The following is a 22,687-nucleotide window of genomic DNA, read 5'->3' on the forward strand; positions in this document are numbered from 1 at the left end:
ACAAGGAGATGACTTAGCACAGGACACCAAGTTGAATGTCATCTGTGATTGACCAGACATTCCTTGGCTGCCCCTGACATAGGGAATTTCTCAATGGTAGGCTTTCTCTTCTGAGACCCCGACCAACTGGTCTCTTCTTGAATTTTCTTCTCTTTCTCGATCTTTCTCCTCTCCTCTTTTTGTTTTCCCAGGTGGCTTGTGGAAATATGAAAAATGATCCTTATCCATCCAGGCTATGCCCAGAGAAATGAACTGAAATAAATACACGCCCCTTTCACCAAAGCATCATCCTTGAGTTTCCTAAAAGAAAAACAATATTGCTTACTGAGGTGAATGCAATTGTTTTTTTCTTTTACACCATTTTTTCTACCTGTTTAACATCTTCAGCATTATAGGCTTCCACATAAGCCCCCTTTCTACAAACTTAATTGCCCTTGAATCTCGGATCTGTGGGACAGTCATGTTTTTTCCTTGGAGGCAAATTCTCCACAATGTGGATGACCACAGACTCTCATCTTCTCCCAGAAAACCCTTAGGAGTGGTAGTGCCTGGAAGGGCACTCCCAGGCATGTATCCATATTTTCCAGGAGTTGAGCACATCCAAGGCAAGATTCAAGAAAGATTTCAAGAAGCACACTCTGGTATAGCAGTGTCTATAAAATTAAATGTAGAATTACCATGGGCTCCAAAAGAATTAGAAGCAGAACCCAAACACATATTTGTACACCCAAATTCATAGCAGCATTATTCACAGTAGCTGAGGTGTGGAAGCAACCCAAGTATCTGCCAATAGATGAATGTATAAGTAAAATGCAGTATATACATACAATGGAATATTATTTAGCCATGAAAAGGAAGGAAATTTTAACATGAATCTTGAAGACATAAGACTAATGGAAATAAACAGGTCACAAAGGACAATTATTGAATGATTCCACTTACATGAAGCACCTAGAGTAGTCAAATTCATAGAAATAGAAAGGAGAAGAATGGTTGCCAGGGGATTTGGAGAGGGAATAATGGGGAGTTTGTTATGGAAGATGAGCAAGTCTGGAGATGGTGGTGGTGTTGGTTGCACAATGAAGTGAATGGACTTAATACCACTGAACTGTACACTTAGAAAATGGCTAAAACAGTCAATTTTATATTAGGTATATTTTACCATAGTGTAAAAAAGTAAAAATAAATGGAAAAAAGGAGGAAGGCACGCTCTCCTTCCCTACTTCTGCTCCCCCTTTAGCTGGGGACCAAAAATAGACGCATAGCATTAGCATCGCGCCTGTCTTCTTGTTAATTGTCTTGTTTTCGATGCAGATGTTTTTCACTTACAGACAGTGTGCTGGGGGGACTAGGAATGCAGAATGTGCTGGTGTGGCATTTCTGAACCCAGGCAAACTTTGATTAGTTTGAATGGTGGTGCTCCGCTGCAGAGAAACATCAAACCCAGGAAAGCTGCAGCCCTTTGTTTTCCCAGCTCCCACTGAACAAGACCTCTTTCCAGCAGGCACGCCTGTGGAACCCAGCCTTTTCTTTGTTCCCAGAAATACTATTTTTTCATGTTTATGAGGAATGCGTGTGTTTTCTCTTTCATTTTTTCCTTTTTAAAAATTTCTTTTTGCCTACATAAGGTGAAAAGGCAGAAATGAGCAGTGAGCTAGTTAATGTTCGAGTCTTGGAAGGGATGCGGACTGGGCCAGCCTTGCAGAGTCTCCTACCTAAAATACCAAAGAAGAGACACACGGTAGAGCTTGGGGTATTCCTGCTCTACCCGTGGCCCTCGTCCATAGCTCTCATTCTTGATCACTCATGGGCTGCACTTCAATGAACAGTCGGGTCCAAAAAATAATTAAATTAGAGGGGTCCGCCTTAGGAGAGGACTGGGTCTCTAAGTAGAAAGCCCTGGCTTTGACTCTGAGCTCCATCATTTCCTAGCTGTGTGACTGTTAGGCAGCTAAGCTCCAGTTTTATCATCTGTAAAATGGGAGTAATAATAGTAACTGCTCCATATGGTAGTGTTAAAGATTAATTAGGTAACTAGAAGGTACCTGGCACACACCATGGCACACAATAGCAGCTCAATAAATTTTAGTTCTTATGATACAAAGAACATTTTACATGTGTAAGTCCTGGTTCTGAAAAGGTAGGGATCAGCATAAGGTTGATCTTGAAAGAAAGATTCTGTGCTCCTTATAATTTGAAAAATCCTGATAAGCCCTTTGGTGACACCACCCACACCACAAAGGCTACTAAAGAGATGTACCATGGAACTTAAGTAGGTGTATCTTGTTTTCAAAGGGGTTATCTCATCCCTGATGTTGGGCAATAGTGATTTTCCACACACAGGCAAGAATTTTATAGACTCCCCTTAATAGCGACATGGCAGAATCAGTAACAGTGACAATATATCGCTTCATGACTCCAAATTCAACTCTTCTTCAGAGCACTGGAGCAAAATGCCAGCTAAGTGGGGGTTTTACTGATTTAGCTGTGGAGGAAAGAAATTCTGCAGATCAGATCAATACAGCCAGTAAAAACAAACTGCAGAACGCCCATTTTCTGCCGGAGGTCTATAAGCGAGGGCATTAGAGGAGGCCCCTGAATTATTCCTGAGCTCTTCATCTTGAGTGCTGGAAATGGTACTTGAAAACCATTATGGGGAAAGGCTATGATTTTAGGTCACCAAGATTAAATTAAATGTCCTGCACAAAAAGTTAGAGTTAACATTTTTTGGATCCAAAAATTAGAATCTATAAGAGAATAGTTTTAATCAGTCAGAGTACCAGGACAAGCCCAAACCCTCAATTAATTCTTTCACTGACATTTAGGAACCACATCTTCTGCAATAAGAAGATGTAAACTTAGAATATTATTTTATTTGGACATTTGGCAGCCATATTGGAAATGTGATGAACTATGACTACTTTTAAGACTATTTTATCATTATCATCAATGTCATTACCATTATCATTAAGTTTTTACAACTAATAATACTTCAGCACAGTAGTCATATTCCTTTTATCTGCCTGGGGGAATTATCAGTTCGGAGATCAACCATGTACAATTAAGAAAAAGACTGATAATATCTCAAAGTATCACAATGGTACTGACTCATACCATTGATAAGGATGTAAATTAGTGGTTATTTTGAAGGACAATTTAGCCTTGTCTATTATAATATAAGGCCTATATTTGCTTCAACCTGAGAGTACAATTGCTAGGTAACTCTCAGAGAAAAATATTCACAGATGTATCCAAACATAAAAATAGCCCATGAGGTTCAGTGAAGGGTTGTGTGTGCAAGTGAAAACATGCATATAATGTGAACAGCCTTCATTAGGGGAATGGCTAAATAAGCTGGACCTGTCTATGATGTTAAACATTTTACAACAATTAAGACAAATAAAATAAATAAATGGGTTCAAATAAACATGAAAAGATATCTATAATCAGCAGTTTATATTTAACAACTGACTCTACAGCTGGTGGGGAGAGGTGAGTGGAAGGGTGAGGAAGCCCTGGTTTGTAGCATTTGCTGCTTCCTGTGGTGTAAATACATCCACCATGGCCAGTTTCAAGCTACCAACATGACAGCACTGACTGTGGACTTGGGAAGAGATGCACACAGTTGACTCTTACGAGCTGGTCACTATACTGTCACTATATGGTTAAGTGAATAAAGAAAGGAGCAGGGCAATATGTACAATCTGCTGCATAACTAAACCACTCATCTACATGCCTTTTTCTGTGTACATATGCATAAAAATTGATAAGAGAGTCATCTTTGGGGAAGGAAGTCATCCTGCTAGTGTAAGGTAGTGATTTCTGCTTTGTATCATTTCAGTACTTTTAAGCTGAAAATTTATTAACTATGTGGTTAGGCTAAATTAAAAAAAAAATTAATAATGACAATTATACATACCATGTCCTAGAAAAGTTTGGTGAGATTTTGATAAATTGGCCAGAAACTGGCTTGAACTTGGATGTGTAGATGGATGGTTAGATGGATAGATAAATAAACAGGTAAATTTGAGGATCGAGGTGAAGGAGACAGAGAAAGAAGTATGGGAGCCTCTGGGTGATGTGCAGACTGGTGTTTAGTTTAGGTATTAAACATGAGAATGGAGAAGGGGAAGCTAGAGGTGGGAAGGAAAAGCAACTTAGGTAGGAACGAAGAAACAGCAAGACCAGGAGCCTCTTTGTGGAGCAGCCTGGTAAGGGAGGAGAAAGGGAAGGATAGGGAGCAGCCGCAGACAGTGTCCACCTGGGGAGGTGAGTGCAGTGGGCACTGGGATGCTCTGCTGTGGGAGGCAGGGGAGGGGAGCATCCATGGACCTAGGGTGGGTTCCCTGGTTGAAATGCTGCCAATCAGGAGCTGAGGTCATCTGCTGACAGCAAGGGGTGAAGAGCAAAGAAACAAGGTTTGGGGGAAGTAGAAAAGGTTTGAAATTGTGCTTGGGAAGGATGGGAGTGTGGACTGAGTCCTTGTACAATTGAGGAGTGTTAAGGTGCAGTCTGAGTTGGGGGATATGAATTTACATTGAAATGAATTTTCTCTGTTATGTGACTTTCTCCAATTTTGAGAACCTGGAGCAGACATGAAGAAAAGAAATAGGCAGTGAATTAAGCAGAGGAATCCAGCCTAACAACTCTGTCTCCCCTGCCATGAGAATGGGGCATCATTCATGGCATCTAGGCCTTGGTTTCAACATCTGCAAAGCATTCTCGGCTGCAGGAGAACCAGAAGAGACAGCAGAGGGGAGAGAATGCAGAGAGGCAGTAATATGCTTGGTGTGTCTTGAAGTATCAGCACCCAGGCCACTGCTCATGTCTCTGAGGTCCCAATAAATCTCAGTGGAAGATAAAAGGTCACTCAGTAATGGAAGGCTAAGTGAACGTGACCCAGGCTATGCCCAGGGTGGGAGAAATTGCTGGTAAGTGGTATTCCGAGAAGTGTCTGACCTCACTCAAAGGCACTGCAGAAGGTGACTGCAGAAATACAGAAGGGAACATGGTCCTCAGCTTCCGGATTGGCCAGCAGAAGCCAAGAGACCTTCATCCAAGTCCTACAGTTGGTGAGAAAGAAGTCTGAGTGTACATCATGGAGGAAAAGGGACTCTTGGGATCCCGCTTTCAGTCTGGATGAGCTGAGGTGGGGTCCTGGTTCCTGCCCAAGTTCCCTCTATTCATCGCAGGCGGGGGAGGGGGATATGTGGTCCTAGTGTGTGATATGCATCACAATTTTTATACTGATTACTACACCCCACAGAATGCCTAGAATCTTCCTAACATATCCTGGGTGATGTTTAGGTCAGACCCAAATAGGAAAGTGTGATTGCTAAGTGGTTAATCATTACTCACACACACACCCCACCACCACACACACTGGCTTTCTCTCTGTTCTTTGAACACATCATGATCTTTTAAACCTGACGATCTTTAAATTTTAGTGTCTGCCTAAAATGTTCTTCCACCCTGATTTTCCAGAGCTAGCTCATTCCCGTCTTTCATGTCCCAGCTGAAATGTGTGATGTTGGTGGGGATATAAATGCAGCCTAGACCAAGCCATGACAAGTCTTGAATATTGTCCTAAGGAGGTAGGACATCATCCTGAAGGCAATGGGGGAGATTGGGCAGATTTGGGGGTAGAGGAGAGATTTGTTTGGATCAGAGCTTCAGATCAATATTTTTGTGGTATTTTGTAGGATTGAAAATGGAGAAGACTGAAAGCAAGAAGACCCATCACAAGGCCATGGCAAAAGTAAAAATGCGATATGAAGAAGGTCAAGAGTAGTGATGCAGAACACTGCTTGAAACAAGACTGATGACTCAATAAATGGTAAACACAGAAGCACGTATTTTTCTCACATGTCTCAGACACAGAACATCCTCACATCAAAACACAGAGAGAAAGGATGTCCAACAAACTCGTATGTGAAAATGTGTGACGAGACCTGCACCTCATAGATTTCATCTGGGATTTGGGATTTTAGTCCCACTCAGTGTTGGGTGGGAGCAGTGCTGAAAGAAATATCATTTAGATCTTCTAATCTACACATGAAGAAGTCAGGTTTGCATCTGAAAATCAGCTCATTATTGATCTTAACCTTGTTAATATTCATGAAGCTCTATCAAGAAGTAGTAGATTTTAACACAGTGGCCCCCACACTCTAAATCAATTCTCATTGATTTCAATCAGCTTCTTCCATCCAAGCACTGATGTCACCCCCTCCCATGGAAACCTGTTCCCAAGGTCCTTTGGAGCATGTGGGTGGTGTAATAGGCTTGTCTGCCCTGCCTGCCATTGTCCAGACTTTGGGAGCACTCAGAGCGGACAGAGATGGTTTTTGAGCAGCACCTGATCCTCTTTGCAGCTAAGTGAATCTGGCTTCCCCCCTGAATCAATTCATCCACAAAGTTATGCTCCCCCCCAAGTCTCAGCCACCGAGTGGAAAGATAGAGCCCTGATCACCTTCCAGTACATGTCAGTTTCAAGACAAGGCTGATTTTTCCAAAATCCTAGATGCTACCTGTCCTTAAAGACCTCTAACAAGTTCAGATGACAACTCATTCTGTCTCCTCAAATACACTTAAGTCAAGTTCGGAGCAGGATCTGACAACCAAACTCATAGCCCTGGCTCAGAGCTCTGTCCTCTCCATGACCTGCCTAAGTCACCCCCAACTGCCCCCCTCTGCTGCCTGGTCGCTCACAGCAAAGGTTTCCTTTGATGTTCTGGAAATCCAGTTTAGGTGACTTTGTGTTTTTTTTTAAATATATAGTTTTTCTACTTTTCTTTTCAGTTATATATTTTATTTGGGGCTATTATATATTTTTTCTTTTATTGATGAAAGTATTTTTCTTGTGTATTAGGAAAAATGACCAAATGATGACTTGTAGGGCAGCATTGCCTCTTGATTATACTCCCGGAGGGAAAGTTGCAGTTGAACTAGGTAAAGCTTGTGAACACCAGCCATGTGACAAGAAACTGAAGGTAGCCTCTGGCCAACAGCGAGGAAGAAACTAAATTCTGCCAATAACTTCATACGCCCATCCTTCCCAGACGAGCCTCTGATGAGACCCCAGCTCTGACACCTTGAGTACAGCTTTGTATGGGACCCAGCTAAGCCCTGCCTAGATTCTGAACCCACAGAAACTGTAAGGTAATAAATGTGTATTGTTCTAGGGACTAAGCTGTGCTGATTTGATATATAACAATGCATAACCAACTTAACACTTGTGTAGGTTTACATTGCAATGGGCTATTACAATTTAGTAGCTGAGATATCAAATATCAGGTCATCTAGTATCAACTATAACTTAAACTCCATTTATTAAGAGATCTTGGTAGATGCTGGGCACCAGTTTTACATATCGAACCCCCCCTCCACACCCTATGAGATATAGTCTTTATCCCAACTTCACAGATGAGGAGACAGAGCTGCAAAGATGTTAATAAGCTTTTCCAATGTTGCCTAGCTTGACAGTAATGGAGCATTGCTTCAAACTGGGTCTATCTAACTCCAAAGATGCTCTAAAGAATTGAGGTGCCTCAGGATGGTGAAACTACTTTATAGAGTCTATGGCCCTGAAAATGGCTTAGGTAGAGGCCTTTGTCTATAATGGCTTTGCAGGCCTTGATGGCCTAGATATTAGAGATGAGGAAACTGAGGCTCATGGATTTCAATAATTTCATCACAGATTCTCTACACTTGGTAGGATCAGGATTTGAACCTGGATCAGTAACTTCAAAACCCACACTGTTTCTAAACTGCTTCCTTGCTCTGCACAAACATATAGCCTGAGCCTGCCCTTTACTTTTATTTATCATCTCAATTTAGCAAACTCCTCTGAATCGTTCTTCCATGTGTTCATCCAGCACTTACTAAGCATTTGCTTTGTGCCACGTACATTGTAGGCCTTGGAAATACAAAGAAAAAAGACAGAATCTTTGGTCACATCTCACTGCAGATTGTCCTAGTGGCCAAGGGCACATCTATGTCATTTGTTTTTGTATCTCTAGCACTAAACATGGTACCTGGAATTTAGAGATGCTATTTTTTTAAAGTTTTATATTTTTTATTACAGTTGACATATAATATCATATTAATTTCAGTTGTACAACATAGTGATTAAACAATTATGTACAATCATTGGCTCTACTGGCTGTTGTCTCCTTTGCAGCTGCTTTTGGAAGCTGCCCCTTTCACTCCACCAGGTGGCCCCTAAATAGAACACTCATTTCCACACCTGCACACCTTTTCCTGTCATCCCCATTCACCTCTCCACCTGGAATGACCTCCCACTCCTTCTTCTCCTGTCTGCACCCTTCAAAGCCCTGAAATGTTACCTCCCTTCTGCCCCTTCCTCTACCAGCACAAGTAATTATGGCCTGGTCTCTTTCCCCCAGTCATTCTACACATTTTTATTATAGCACTAGAGGTCCAGTGCACAAAATTCGTGCAGGGAAGGGGGGTCCCCTCAGCCCAGCCTGCACCGTCTCCAATCCAGGACCCCTTGGGGGATGTCCGACTGCCAGTTTCGGGCCTAAACCGGCAATCAGACATCACTCTCACAATCCTGGACTGCTGGCTCCTAATCGCTCACCTGCCTGCCTGCCTGGTCACCCCTAACTGCCCCCCTGCCAGCCTGGTTGCCCCTAACTGCCCCCCTGCCGGCCTGGTTGCCCCCAACTGCCCCCCACTGGCCTAGTCGCCCCTCACTGCCCCCCTGACAGCCTAATCACCCTCATCTGCCCCCTCTGCCAGCCTGGTCACCCCCAACTGCCCCCCTCTGCTGGCCTGGTCGCTCCTACGCCCCCCCCCCCACCCCCACTGCTGGCCTGGTTGCCCCATGCAGCCTGCTGTTCAGTCGTTTGGTGGTCCCTCAATAACCCCCCTGACAGCCTGGTCACACCACACAGCCTGCTGTTCAGTCGTTTGGTTGTCCCTCACTAACACCCCTGCCAGCCTGGTAGTAGGCAGCCATCTTGTGAGGGTGTGAGGGTTAATTTGCATATTACCTCTTTATTATATAAGATATTTCATTATCATTACTTGATTTTAAATTTCTTCTCCCAGGCTGGGAGTAACTGTAAATCCAGCTTCCAACTCAGCACAGAGCAGCAGTTCAACAAGGGCTGGATGAACCAAATTCAGTTCATTCATTCTACAAATATTTACTAATAGTATCTTATGTTCCAGGATTCAATGAAAAATAAAAATTGGTGGAAGGTCCTGGATCTTGTAGAGCTTATATTTAATTGATTCCACTTAAAATGTCTGGTTCTGTTGGGCCCACTGGCAAGGCTATTATTAGCTTCCTTTGTCTTTCAATTTGATGTCAGGCCCTGGCTATGTGACTTGGAATTTATCTTGGGAAGCCAGTGTGTGCCGACATCTCTCCAAGCCCTGGGAAATCCTCAACACGTCTGTGAGTCCAGGAGGCCATGTTGTTAACATACACATCAGTGCAGGTCTGGCCAAATGAAGTTGTCTTCCCAGAAGCAGCCCCTGTGGGAAGCAGTGCTCCTCAGTGAGGCTGCCAATGTTTTGACTATTTTTGGACTTTGATTTTGGAGTTCTAAGTGGAATTTGTAGCCCATTTGTGAACAAGCTCAATGGGGGGAAATGTCCCTTTTCAAGGCTTCATTTGCTACTAGGTAATGCCGGCAGGGTTTTGTAGGTGAGGCAGGTGAATGAGCTTCCCACTGCAGCTGTGCAGAAGCAAGAAGAAGAAAAGGAAGAACCACAAATGCATACACATGCCTTTGTTAGGCAGTGACCGGATCTCTTAATAACTTGATAGCTAACATCTCTTGTTGATTAAAGTTTATTAATTCACCCCCTGCTGGTTGTACTGATGTATTAATATGTATTGATGTATTGATATGATGTCATTGACATATGTCATCATTACAGTTGGTGTCTCCAATGTCCCTTATCCACAAATAGTGCATCCATGCAAGTTTGTGCACATGTGTGAAAGATTATGGAGGGTAAACACCTAGCGATTGAAGTGCAAGGTCATGAAGTGTGCATGTCTTCAATTGTATTTGCTGTTGCTAAATTGATATCAAAATGAGTCGCACCAATTTGCATTCACTCTTGCCATGCTTGAGAGTATCTCTTTCTTCACATACTCAGCAAAAATCAGCATTACATAATGGGTGGGAAAATGGTGTCTCATTTTAACTTGCATATCTATGACTTATTAATGTGGTTGAGCTTTTTATGTAAGTGTCAGCTGTTTGATTTTCATATGCTGCACTGCCTCTACTGGTTTCCTTTGTCCATTTTTTTCTAATGGATTATTTGGCTTCATATAATTGATTTACAGAAATTCATCTCATATTCCAAATAATATCCTTTTGTCAGTTATTTATACAAGTATCTATTGTCATATTTGACTTTATACATTTAGTCAAATATATCAAACTTATACTTACTGTTTGTGGTTTTTTGTTTATTTGTTTACTGTTTTTAAAAAACCAAGAACCTCTCTGTACTCCAAGATCACAAATACAGTCTCATAAATTGTCTTCTAAACATTCCATTATTTTGGTATTTATTACTTAGAGATTTGATGTTTGTATAAAGTCAGGATAAAATGTTCATTTTTTTTCTATAATGATAGTCTTTCCCCCACAACATGTGTTGAATAAAACATCCCCTCTCACTACCACTCATTTGTTTTGCCACCCCTGTCTGTCACCAAGTTCCTGTGTGTGTTGAAGGGTTTTTTCTGTGCTGTCTATTCTGTTCAGTTGATTAACTTCTCTATCTCTGTACCAAATTTACACTGCTTTAATTACCATATTTTAAAAAGAAATCATACTAAATGGAAGAGCAAGACTCCCTTCATCCTTCTTCACACACATTTTGGTTATCTCTGGACTTTTATTTTTCCATGAATATCTTCGGATTGATTTTGTTAAGTTCCAAAAATAAACTGTTGAGATCTGATTAAATTTCCTTTGTTTTAAATTGAGTCCATTTTTCATCAGAAGATGAAATATACCTTTAGGAAAAGGAGTCAGGAGCGGCCCCTGGGCACCTTTGGGCCTCAGGACGTTGTAGTCGGGAGTTTCCTGTGCTCTCTTGGCAGGAGATACACTCTTAGAGATCTGAAAGGAAGGGGAAGATTGTCAAAGACAGGATTCTAATATTCCTGAACTCATAGCCGAATTACCATTGAGACCTTCTCAGTCTCACCATCACATCCACAACCTGAATCCAAGGCCCAGGGACACAACTTCAACTTGCCGCTGGACTCCAGCTTCAGGTGCCCTGCATCTCCTGGTGTGACATCCCCCAATGAAGGCACTGAATCCCGCTGAGTGTCCCTGGTCCATGTCCTTACCTGCTCCCCCTTAAAGATCGCATTCCCCTCCCTGAAGTATCAGGTCCTTCCTCCACACCCCTCATCACACTGTTACCAGACTGGTCTTTGGAAAACATGGTCCCGGCATCTCTCCTGGGATGCTGGCCAAGACTTCTCAGGGGTGTGCTGACACAGTAGCCACTAGCTATAAGAACCATTTAAATTGATGTTTTAATTAAATAAAACTCATAAAAATAAAATTTCAACTCCTCAATCCCATTGGCCACATTTTAAGAGTTCAGTTGGTCATTAGCTATCTGTGGCTGTCATCTCAGTCACATTTCTACCTTCAGATACAGGAGGTTCTATTGGACAGCGCTACAGAGACTCCCAGAGTCTTTTGGTTCCCGGCCCAGTGCTCCTGACCTCACAGCCCCCCTCCTGTCTATTTCTCTCCCAACCCGGTGGCCCAAAATGTTAAAATCAGGACTTCCTCTCAGTCCCCTTGAGCACCTCGACTTTCCTGATATGAGCTTTAGCTCCATCTGCTCTGTAATCTAGAACCCCATGTATTCTTCAGCTTCTTTCTACAAAGTCATTTTCTTCCTTCAAGGCTCTGCTCAATGACCACCTCACCCCTAATAACTTCCTTCCAGTCTCCTTCTCACAGCTTCTACACCCACTGTCTGCATCTCTATTACACCCTGGCACTATATTATTAAGTGAAATTCATGCAGGACAGTGGCTATGTCACAATGGTTCTCTATCCCCTAGCTCAGGGCCCGGCTCCTAGAAATTGTCAGTGCATGATTATGGAGTCCAGTTGAACACAAGCTTTGCTCCTGTGTTAATCTGGTATCTCCCAGCACCCTTCTGCCCTATCACTTAGCCTGGCTTGCCCACCTCCCTTTCTATTCACTCCCCCACATTTAATTACATTCTCATCAGACTGGTCTGCTTGGCTCCCTGTGTAGTTGAAGTGTTTGTGTAAACAGCAGAGAGATCCTGTTCATTATAAAGACTTCCTCACATTCACTGCAGCCAGTTCCGGTCTCCCCGATTGTAAAGGAGATAGGAGTAGCCACTTGGAGACAGGAAAGGGCTTATTGAAGGGACAATAGCAGCTCTGAAGAGATAGAGCAATATATACACATAGCTCATGCAGTACATGGTTCTCTCCCTTAGGAGAGACACAGAAGGAGAGATGGAGAAAAAGAGAGAGAACAAGAAGAGCAGAGACAAATATAGAGAAAGCAGAGATAAAGTCAGGATAGAATAGGGAAGCTATCAGAGAGAGACACACACACTCATAGAAAGAGATAGAGAGACATGAAGGTGGACCCAGAAGCATAGCCTCAGAGACAATGAGTGCAGGGTAAAACTGTTAAAGTAGCTATATCCCTTAGCCTACAGAGCATGCTTGCTCTGGTACATTACAGAGCAAACTAGATATTGCACACCAAGAGTGCCAACACACAGGAAGTTGGTGGAACAGCCATCAAAAGAACAAATGGAAACCAAACTCAACTTCAGCCCCAGAATCTTAAAAACAACATGATCAACCCTGAGCATTCACATTACCTGACTTGCCTATCTGAAAAAAAAATGCAGAAAGAAAATCTTGTAAATGCAGAATGTGCTCTTCCCTATGATCTGCGGTGCCTTTGATGTCCCCTACCCAGACTTCTCAACAAGAATCTGTCTTTGGCCTGGCCGGGTGTGGCTCAGTGGTTGAGCATCCACCCATGACCCAAGAGATTCATGGTTCAATTCCTGGTCAGGGCATATGCCTGGGTTGTGGGCTATTTCCCCAGTAGGGGGCATACAGAAGGCAACGGATCAATGATTCTCATCATTGTTGTTTATATCTCTCTCTCTCCCTCTCCCTTCCTCTCTCTGAAATCAATACAAACATATTTTTTTAAAAAAATAATCTGTCTTTGCTTTGGACAGCACCAGTTTGAGGCTTTGATGGAACAGGCAAAGTATGGCCAAAGCTTTCTTTCCCTAAACTTATGACATCTGGGGTTTTTCAGAGTTGGGGGTGTGCCAGATAAAATGATGCTTCCTCACTGAAGAAGGCTATCCTTTTAATGACAGTGACAGGCTGCATTTGAACTACCTAAAAAATCTTGCCTTGTCTCTTTCCAGATGTTTCAACAGTTGACTCTCAAGTCCTGTTAGGTTGGTCATCAATCTGGCTAACTTGTTTTCTCATGCATTCATTCATTCACACATTTATCAAGTACCTTCTGTGGGTTGGCACCATGTTAGATGACATGGTGGCAAATGAAACAAACATTTCTTGGACCTGGGGGGTTCAGTGTCTAGTATGGACAAGCTACACTAAATAAAGAATCATACAAACAAATATTACACTGGAAATATGAATATGTGCAAGAAATTCAAAAAGCATGATGCCCAAAATGAATTGAAAGCAAAGAATCTAAGTCAGTTCTGGAAACCATAACAAAATGCCATAGATTGGATGGCTCCAATAACAGAAATGTATTTCTCATAGTTCTGGAAGCTATAATTCTGAGATCAGGGTGGCAGCAGGGTTGAGATCTGGTGCGAGTTCTCTTCCTGGCTTGCAGATGTCTGCCTTCTCATATTGTCCTCACATCATAGAGGGAGAAAGCTCTGGGTTCCTTTCCTCTTCTTATAAGGGCACTAATCCCATCATGACAGCCCCACCCTCATGTCCTCTAAATCTACCGCCCAAAGGCCCCATCTTCTAATATCATCACATTGGGAGTAAGGGCTTCAGTACATGAATTTGGGGGGACACGATCAGTCCTTAAAAATCCTTATCCATGAATGTTCATAGTAGCACTATGTAGAAGAACAAAAAATAAGGAAATAACCCATATGTCTATCAATGGATGGATGCTAAACAAATTATTTACATAAAATGAGATATTATTCAGCCTTAAAAGGCAGTTAAGTACTAATACATGATACATGAATGAACCTTGAAAATATCCTAAGTGAAAGAAACCAGTCACAAAAGGTCACATGTTATGATTTTATTTTTATAAAATGTCCAGAATAAGTCAATCCATAGAGACAGAGCACAGATTAGTGGTTGCCAGGGTCTGGGAGGAGGGAGCAATGGACAGTAGCTGCTTATTGGATAATGTTGCTTTAAGTGGGGTGGGGGGAGGTGGAGATGAAACTGTTTTAGAACTAGATAGAGGTGTGAATGTATGAAATAGCACTAAAATGTTTACTTTAAAATGCTTGATTTTATGCATGATCATAAAAATGAAATTTGGGGGGGGGGGGTCACTTATTTTTAACTGAGGGCCAAGGAAAGGCAACACTGAGGAAGTGGCCTGTATATAAAACTTGAAGAATGAGTCAAAGTCACTAAGGGGAATCATGGAGGGCAGCAGGGTCTGGACAGAGTGAATAATAGCCATGAATATGAAGGTGAGAAGAGTTTGGCACATTTGAGAATGAGAAGGAAGTGAGGTGTCCGGATACCAAAGGACACTGTTGCCTGAAATACAACTGGACAGGTAGTCAGTGGTAGATCTTTAGGCGTTTTGAAGCTTTTGTTTGTTTTAGCATCAATGGACATCAAGAGAAGTCATATGATGTGATACACATTTTAAGATCAATCTGTCCACTTTGAGGAGAATGGATTGAAAGTCGTCTCATTTCTTTTCCTAACCTTTATGGTGGTAGAAAAGACTTCTGGAGTTAGATGGGTTTCACATTCTTTCTATTTAGCAATTCCCTCCTCTTTTTATGTTTGTCACATCCTTTCTTTTTCCTTAAGATTAAAACAAAATTACCAAGATATCTCTAGGTATTCACTAATGCTCTAGAACACACTGTGGCTCTTCCAAGGAATCAAACCATGTTTTCTTGTGTCAGGAAGATCCTTCTATAATATTTCTAATTTCTACTTCCTTTTATTTCTTTGGGTATCTTTTTCAGAAATGAATTATGTCTTTTCTGTCTTCATTCCTGTCTTCCATTCCTAGCATCTTCTTTCTCATTACCATCACAGTTCTGGCCCTTTTTCCTCTATCCCAGGTCACAAATTGACCCTTAAGTGTTGTCTCTTGGTTTTGGGGTTCCCAAAACAGATACTGAATTATGTTCTTACATCCCTCTCTCTTATGTAATTTAGTTTACTAAACTGCCTATGTCTTGCCCATCTCTTTTCCCTTAAATCTTATTATCCCACTTTGCATCTCTGGTTTCACAGAGCCCCTAATTTCTCGCACAGCATCTAAGACACAAGAAGACATTGGTGACATTGTCTTTGTTGAGTATATCCTTTGCACATGGCATGCATTTTCTCAATGTTTTATAATTGGAAATGCTCCTCAGAGCTGATGTTGTTGCCACATTAGTTATTCATCTTTAAGTGATGTGATGTGTAAGCAGGGCTGGTGTTTTTCCATAAACAAATTGAGTAAATTGTCTTTGCTTCCCCTTCTGGTTCCCTTTGGTTGTTCTTGGCTTCTCAGATCTCAAACTGGAGGGCTTCTTTGGTGTAAATTTATAACACTCGCATTGTTATGGAGCAGCTGGATGGGGGTCAAGAGGAAGCCTGAGCTACGAGTAGTGTTCACAAGAATATTTATCTCGGCAGCAATTCTTTCCATGCATGGAGAAGCTGTTGTTGTTCTCGCCTCAGTGTTTTCTATTCCCTTTTAATTTGGCACAGCCTCTGCTCCAGTGTAAACTTTGGCTATGCCCAGGCTCTTTCCTGGTGCTATTGCTTGACACATGGAGGAAGTGCCTCTGTAACCCTGAAAGGGTTTTCTTTGATGTGGCAGCTCCTTGAATCCTACGTCTTCTCAATGCCCCTGCTTTCAGAGCCTCTGATCTTTGTCAGTGTCACCAACCAGGGGAGCTCCCTCACCTTCAACACTTCCTACTCCTAATTAGGAAAACTTAATGATTTCCCCCAGGGTACCCTCAAAGTTTTTTCCATAACACAAAAGTCCTCATCATTTTCATCCCTTTCTTCTTTGTGTGGCCATCACACTAATCCTGGACTCTTAAGTTGCTGCTGTCACAATGCTGATCCTTGAAGTTCAAGGGAAGCCCAAATTATGAGGTCACCATCTGCCATATGGCCAATCCATGCACTCAGTTCTGACTCCTCCAGGTAAGTGCATAGATCCCAGTAGTCCTGAGTTTTATTACTGACAGTAATGCTCTTTCTTAGGCAAGGGTTGTAAATTGCATCCTTAAAGTCTTCCTGAGTCTCATGCCTTCTTCACTATGTTTACAGAAATGTTCCCGGTCTCCCATAGTTGTGTTGGATCAGTCCTTTGTTTTCAATTTTCCCTGCCCACTTCTCTCCTCTGTGATTTTTCCAATGGGGATTTAGTGAGGGGTGGAGTGAAGAGTTTAAAAAGAGACTAAGAAGAGATGTATGTCTGTGCTCATGCTAACGTCTAATCCAAACATATGGGCCTTGAATTGATTGTTGCAAGGTGACAGTATTTACAGGTGAGCACCTGTGCAAGCTGTATGGCCTAATACAACATTCAGTGTGGTTAGATGAACATATATAAGATTGTTCCCCCAATATGCTGATTTACTGCACAAACACAAAACTACCAAAGTTAGAAAAAAATCTCACTTGGACCTTATTTAGGTAATTAAATTTCTTTTTTTATTCACAATAAGTTTAGATAGTATATGAATCATGTATTTAAGGATTTAAAAGTAAACAGAAAAACTAAGAATGGCTGCAACCGTGTTTAAAATTCTTAAAGGATTATTTAAAGACAATTAAAATATACGCCAAAGTAAAAAGTAAGGTAACACATTATTAAAGATCTTTATTCTCCTCCTGTGTTGTTTCTTCTTCACCGGGTGGAGATGTCAGAGGTAGAGGGTTAAACAAATCTTTATTGTTTTTATGGTTTTTAAATGTTTTTTTCTACAATAAGCAAGCACATATAATTGTAATAAGTATAAAATATGGAGAAAAATAAGAATAAGGAGCCCTGTTGCTGATCAAATAAAGAGAAGCCATATTTTCATCTATGTCAAGGCTAAATATTCAACCTGCTCTTCTCCCACCTCCTTTCCTGTTGTGTTCTGAAAATATGGAATAAGAAAATTAGGACCTATGGAATAGTCATAATGAGCCAGGAACATGGAGGAACAGCCAATATGACTTAATAACAGAGAAGTAATGATTAATGCATAACATCTGTGAAAGAATCATGGCCATTTTCACAAGGGGCAGGCCCACACTGGCTCCTCCGTGTGTTATTTACCAAGGGACATGCTGTTTGTTATCAGAAGTGGTTTCCATCTTTCTTTCAGCTCTGTAAGATGTTGAATATAGAGGTGTAGATGTATATTCTAGGAAAGAGACTTGGAATATAGAATGAATACAGTGAGAAACAGCTCGGCTGGCGTGGCTCAGCAGTTGAACATTGACCTATGAACCAGGAGGTCACAGTTTGATTTCCAGTCAGGGCACATGCAGGGGTTGCAGGCTGGATCCCCAGTGTGGGGTATGCAGGAGGCAGCCAATCAATTATTCTTTTTCATCATTGATGTTTCTCTCTCTCTCTCTCTCTCTCTCTCTCTCTCTCTCTCTCTCTTTCTCTCTTCCTCTTTGAAGTCAATAATAAAAATATATTTTTAAAAAAGAAACATCTGACTGAGTTGTCTGTCCATGTGATTGAGAAAATGTGACACTTTGTGCATAGATATGAATTAAGGCCAGTGGTAAAATTCTTGCACTTTCATTTTCTCTAAAGTGGGGATGGGAAATGTTTCCCACTTGATTATCTTAGGGTGTATTAAGAAGCACACATGCTGTGACATTCTAGCCTCATGTTTTGATTTAAAAACAAACAAAAATCAATTCCACCTTTTTCCAGACCAAAATGGGTGATTGTCAGGATGGTGGTCTCCTATCGGCTAAAACATTAGAGTTCGTCATTGTTGCTTTACTTAAAAGCCTCCTTCCTTTAGCAAGTGTCTGCTATTGTGCTCTATGGAAAATTGTGGTCATCCCTTTTCATCCTCCGTGGGCTGGGCTCTGGGAGGTTAGTGCTCAGAAGAAGCGGGGTCCTGTCCACCTCCCGTCATACAAACAGCTCGGGCGACGATTATTTATTTACAACAGCTAATACAATTGGCAGTAATGACTTCACAGGCAACCTCTAAGTGCAGGCAAGATGAAAAATTTACTAAATTGGAGAATAAAAATGCATAAGAAAATGTACAGAATCAATATTTCATGGCCTTTGCGTTACCTTGCTGTTCACAAATCTATTCCCGAGTTCACATTAAAATTTAAAGCAACGTCATGCGACAAGTTCAAGCCCTGGGTTATTTCACGTTAGTTTAGCTTTAGAGGAGTTGTGTTGTTGCTTGCTTCATAAAGTCATGGGGACCCGAGAAGAGAGGACACTTAGGAAACCATTTATCCAGGTGACTCTGGTTTTACTTTTTTCTTAAGACAGGAAGACAGAATTGTGTCTGACAGACATGGGAAGGTTGCTTGAGTCATTCTACTACTGAACTACTAAGCCTTAGCCATCTTCTTGTCCAAACTTGTTCCAGATTACAGAGATTGTTTTTAAAACCTTTGAAAGCCAAACTCTTATTTTTTAAGATATCAAAAATTTACTCAATAGCCACTATGGGCTAAATACTAGGTGACACATATAAACTTGAAGGGTTATGATTCTTAAATTCTCCATGTTTTCATGAATTTATGAAATGACACCATAGGAGAATGAACAGCTAAAGGGCCAGATACAGAATCACTGCTACCCTTCGCCATGTTTTACTGATATGTAAAGAGATATTGGATAATAGGAAACAAGTTCCTAAAATCTGTAAAATCATATAGCTATCCCCGATACTTCTTCTAGTTTTTGTTGGTTTATATTGTTTGAGCCAGTACACAAGGAATTTGGAATTTATTAGCCCAGCATCCATAATTTCAACCTTTTTCTAAGGTTTCTAAATTATCTTGATTCATTACGTTGTTGAGCTATGGGTTTGGATTGCCATCAAGTACAACTAGAATGAAAGAAAGAGGTAGTTCTGATGCTAACGAGATAGTTTTGATAACTACCCAGAAACTGTTTCTCTATTAAACTTTACTCTTCAGAGTGTTAGGGCAGGGCAAAAGTCAGTTTACAGTTGTACGTATGGAAACTAATACAGTAATAATATAAGAATAAACTCTTTCTCAAACTCACAACTGCAAACCTACTTTTGCCCCACCCTGTATGTGAAGGATTTGTGTCAATCTCAAGGGATTAATTTATCCATGAATACCCTGGGTCCTGTAGAGAAACCCAAGTCTGACCCCGCACAGATGACTATCACTAAGCAAGAGCCGTTGTTTAGTCTTAAATTATTTCTTATCCCCGTGTGTCAAAAAGTATTGATTGTGTCCAACCTCCCACCCCACATTTTTATTGTCTTCTAATCATGCCTGAAAATTTATTTTTTTTAAAGGTCATTATGATTTTTTCCAAGGACATATTTTTATTTTTGTTTGTATAAACTGGCTTCTTGCTGTGAAAGATGAGTTCCTTGGCCCAGCCACACTGGCATGAACACGCAGTTCTGAAAATACTGAAGCCCTTCTGTACTAGTTAGTATGTAGTGGCCCATCCAGAGTCCATGCAAGAGGTCCAGAGGGGCCTGTGCAGTACCTGAAAGGCCCTGCTGAAGGAGAACCAGGTGTCTGACAATGTATGTTTTAAGCAAAGGGGAGATCTGCTCAGATATTTAGAGTGGTAATGCAATAATCCTGATGTGGGTTTGTTGCCAGTCATGTGTACTTCTAATGAAAGCTGGGGCCAGTGTCATAACTAAAAGGGAAGTGGGTGGGACTTTTGAAGTATCTTGTCCTACATAGACCTACGTTGTGCCCATATTCAAGTAGTTTATAGTGTATGGGTGTCAGGGGACAGATATTGAAGGGAGTTCCTTACTGAAGATCTTTATTTTTCTTAGCAAAAATGAAAACAAATCTGCCTGCTGCAAGTGGAGGAAGTAAAGAGAGGATATTTTAGAGACTTCCTCCTTAAAATGTAGTCCTGGGACCAGCAGCTTTGCAGAGACTGGGAGCTTGTTAGGAAAGCAGGCTTGCCTGTCCAGCCCATACCTCTGAATCCGAATCTGCTTTTTATCCTTTTATTAACTTAACTGAGGAATGATTTATATTCCTCAAAAAACCACACCCACTGAAAGTGTAAAATTTGATGAATTGTGGTAGTCATCCTCACACATGGGACCACCATGACACTCAAAACACAAAAAGAGTGCCATCACCCCAAAAGGTACCTTGTGCCCCAAGGCAACCCATCCTTCCCTCTGCCTAGGTAGTCATTGATCTTGCTTTCTGCCTCTATAGATGAGTTCACATTTCATATAATTGGATAAAGTAACATGTTCTCCTTTGGGTCTGGCTTCTTTCACTCAGAGTAATGCTTTTGAGATTCACCATGTTGTTGAGTGTTTGCACAATTCATTCTTTTTTGTTGCTGAGTTGATGGCCATTTAGGTTGTTTCCATATTTTGACTACCGTGAATAAAGCTTTTATGAACATTCCTATTGAGGTCTCTGTGAGGACATAGACTTTAATTTTTTAGGATAAATAACTGGGAGTGGAATGACTTAATCATACGCTATGTGTATGCTTAACTTTTTGAGAAAATGATGGATTTTCAAAAAGGTTTTATCATTCTCCATTCCCACTAGCAGTGTATGTGAGTTCAGGCTGAACCACATCCTCAATAACCCTTGGTACTATTTGTCTCTTTAATTGTGCCCATCCCATTGGGGTGTGGTATTATTTCTTTGGGGTTTTAGTTTGCATTTTCCTGATAAACTGATGTTGAGATAATTGCATTTAAACAAGACCCCCAGTATTTTCTATGCAAGTAAAGCTTGAGAATCACTGATGCAGAGCAATTGAGTGGACAGAGAAGGGTTGGAGGGATGACAGAGCCAGGAACATGGGAATCTCAGTGACAGGGAATAACCACACATTAGTGGTGACTCCAATCCACGTGGTTGGGTGCTTTCTACAGCAGCACAAGAACACAACTGGCATGTGGTCACCATCTGTAATTGATCAATTATGTTTTAAACTCACATTTTCCTTCTTACTTTGGAAAACAGAGACAGTTTAAAGAAGAAGAAAACAAATTTCCCATAAATCCATGATGTAGACAGAATCTATTTTAGCTATGGCTTTGATGCCATACTAATTTTTTATTGCTGCTATAACAATTTACCACACATTAATTAATTATGTTATAATTCCTGAGCTCAGATGTCTGAAAGTGAGCCTCATGGGCTAAAATTAAGATGTTGGGAAGGCTGTGTTCCTTCTGGAGGCTCCAGGGGAGAATTGTACCTGCCTGTTCCAGCTTCAAGATGCTGCCCACATTCCTTAGCTCAGGCCCTCACTCCAACTTCTACTTCCTTCTCTCGCACACCTCCCTCTCAGACTCCAACAGGCCTACCTTTTTGTTTCATTTATAAGAACCCTGTGATTACGTTGGGCCTTAACCTAATCACACCTGTAATGTCCCTTTGGCCAAGTAAGGTAGCATATTCCCAGGTTCCAGGGACTACGATGTGGACATCTTTGGGGCCATTATTCTGCTTAACACACATGCATTTCCTTCCAGGCATTTTTTCCTACTTAATATGAGAGTATTTCAATAGATGTTAAATAAGGATGATTTGCAAATCCTCTCTCCCCTTCTTTGTAAGAAAGGGAGAAGTCATTTTTATGAAATGGAGTTTGAAAAAGCTGAGAGAAGCTCCATTAATCCACATGACAACAATAACTAACAACAATAATAATACCAATAATAGTAATGATGCTAGTTAACATTTATTCACTTCTTAAACCAAGCAACGTTCTATGTCATTCATATATACTCACTTATTTACTCTTTAAAGTAACCCTGCCATGGTCTGAATGTGGTGTTACCCCAAAATTTATATGTTGAAATCCTACCCCTCAAGTTGATGGCATTAGTGGGTAGGGCCTTTGGGAAGTGCTTAGCTCTTGAGGGTGGATGAATTATGAGTGGGATTAGTATCCTTATAAAAAGAGACCCCACAGAACTCCCTAGCCCAGTGGTCGGAAAACTGCGGCTCGTGAGCCACATTCGGCTCTTTGGCCCCTTGAGTGTGGCCACAAAGTTTCAATCGCACTGTACGTGCGCGCCCGCCCATGGTATTTTGTGGAAGAGCCACACTCAAGGGGCTGCCATTTGCCGACCACTGCCCTAGCCCATTTCACATTATGAGGACACAGCAAGAAGGTGCCATCTACGAACCAGGAAGTAGGTCCTCACCACACACCGAATCTGCCAGATCCTTGATTT

The sequence above is a fragment of the Myotis yumanensis genome, unplaced genomic scaffold (assembly GCF_028538775.1).
Source record: "Myotis yumanensis isolate MYYU_CA2020_CCGP unplaced genomic scaffold, mMyoYum1.0.hap1 SCAF_7, whole genome shotgun sequence".
Lineage (NCBI taxonomy): Eukaryota > Metazoa > Chordata > Mammalia > Chiroptera > Vespertilionidae > Myotis > Myotis yumanensis.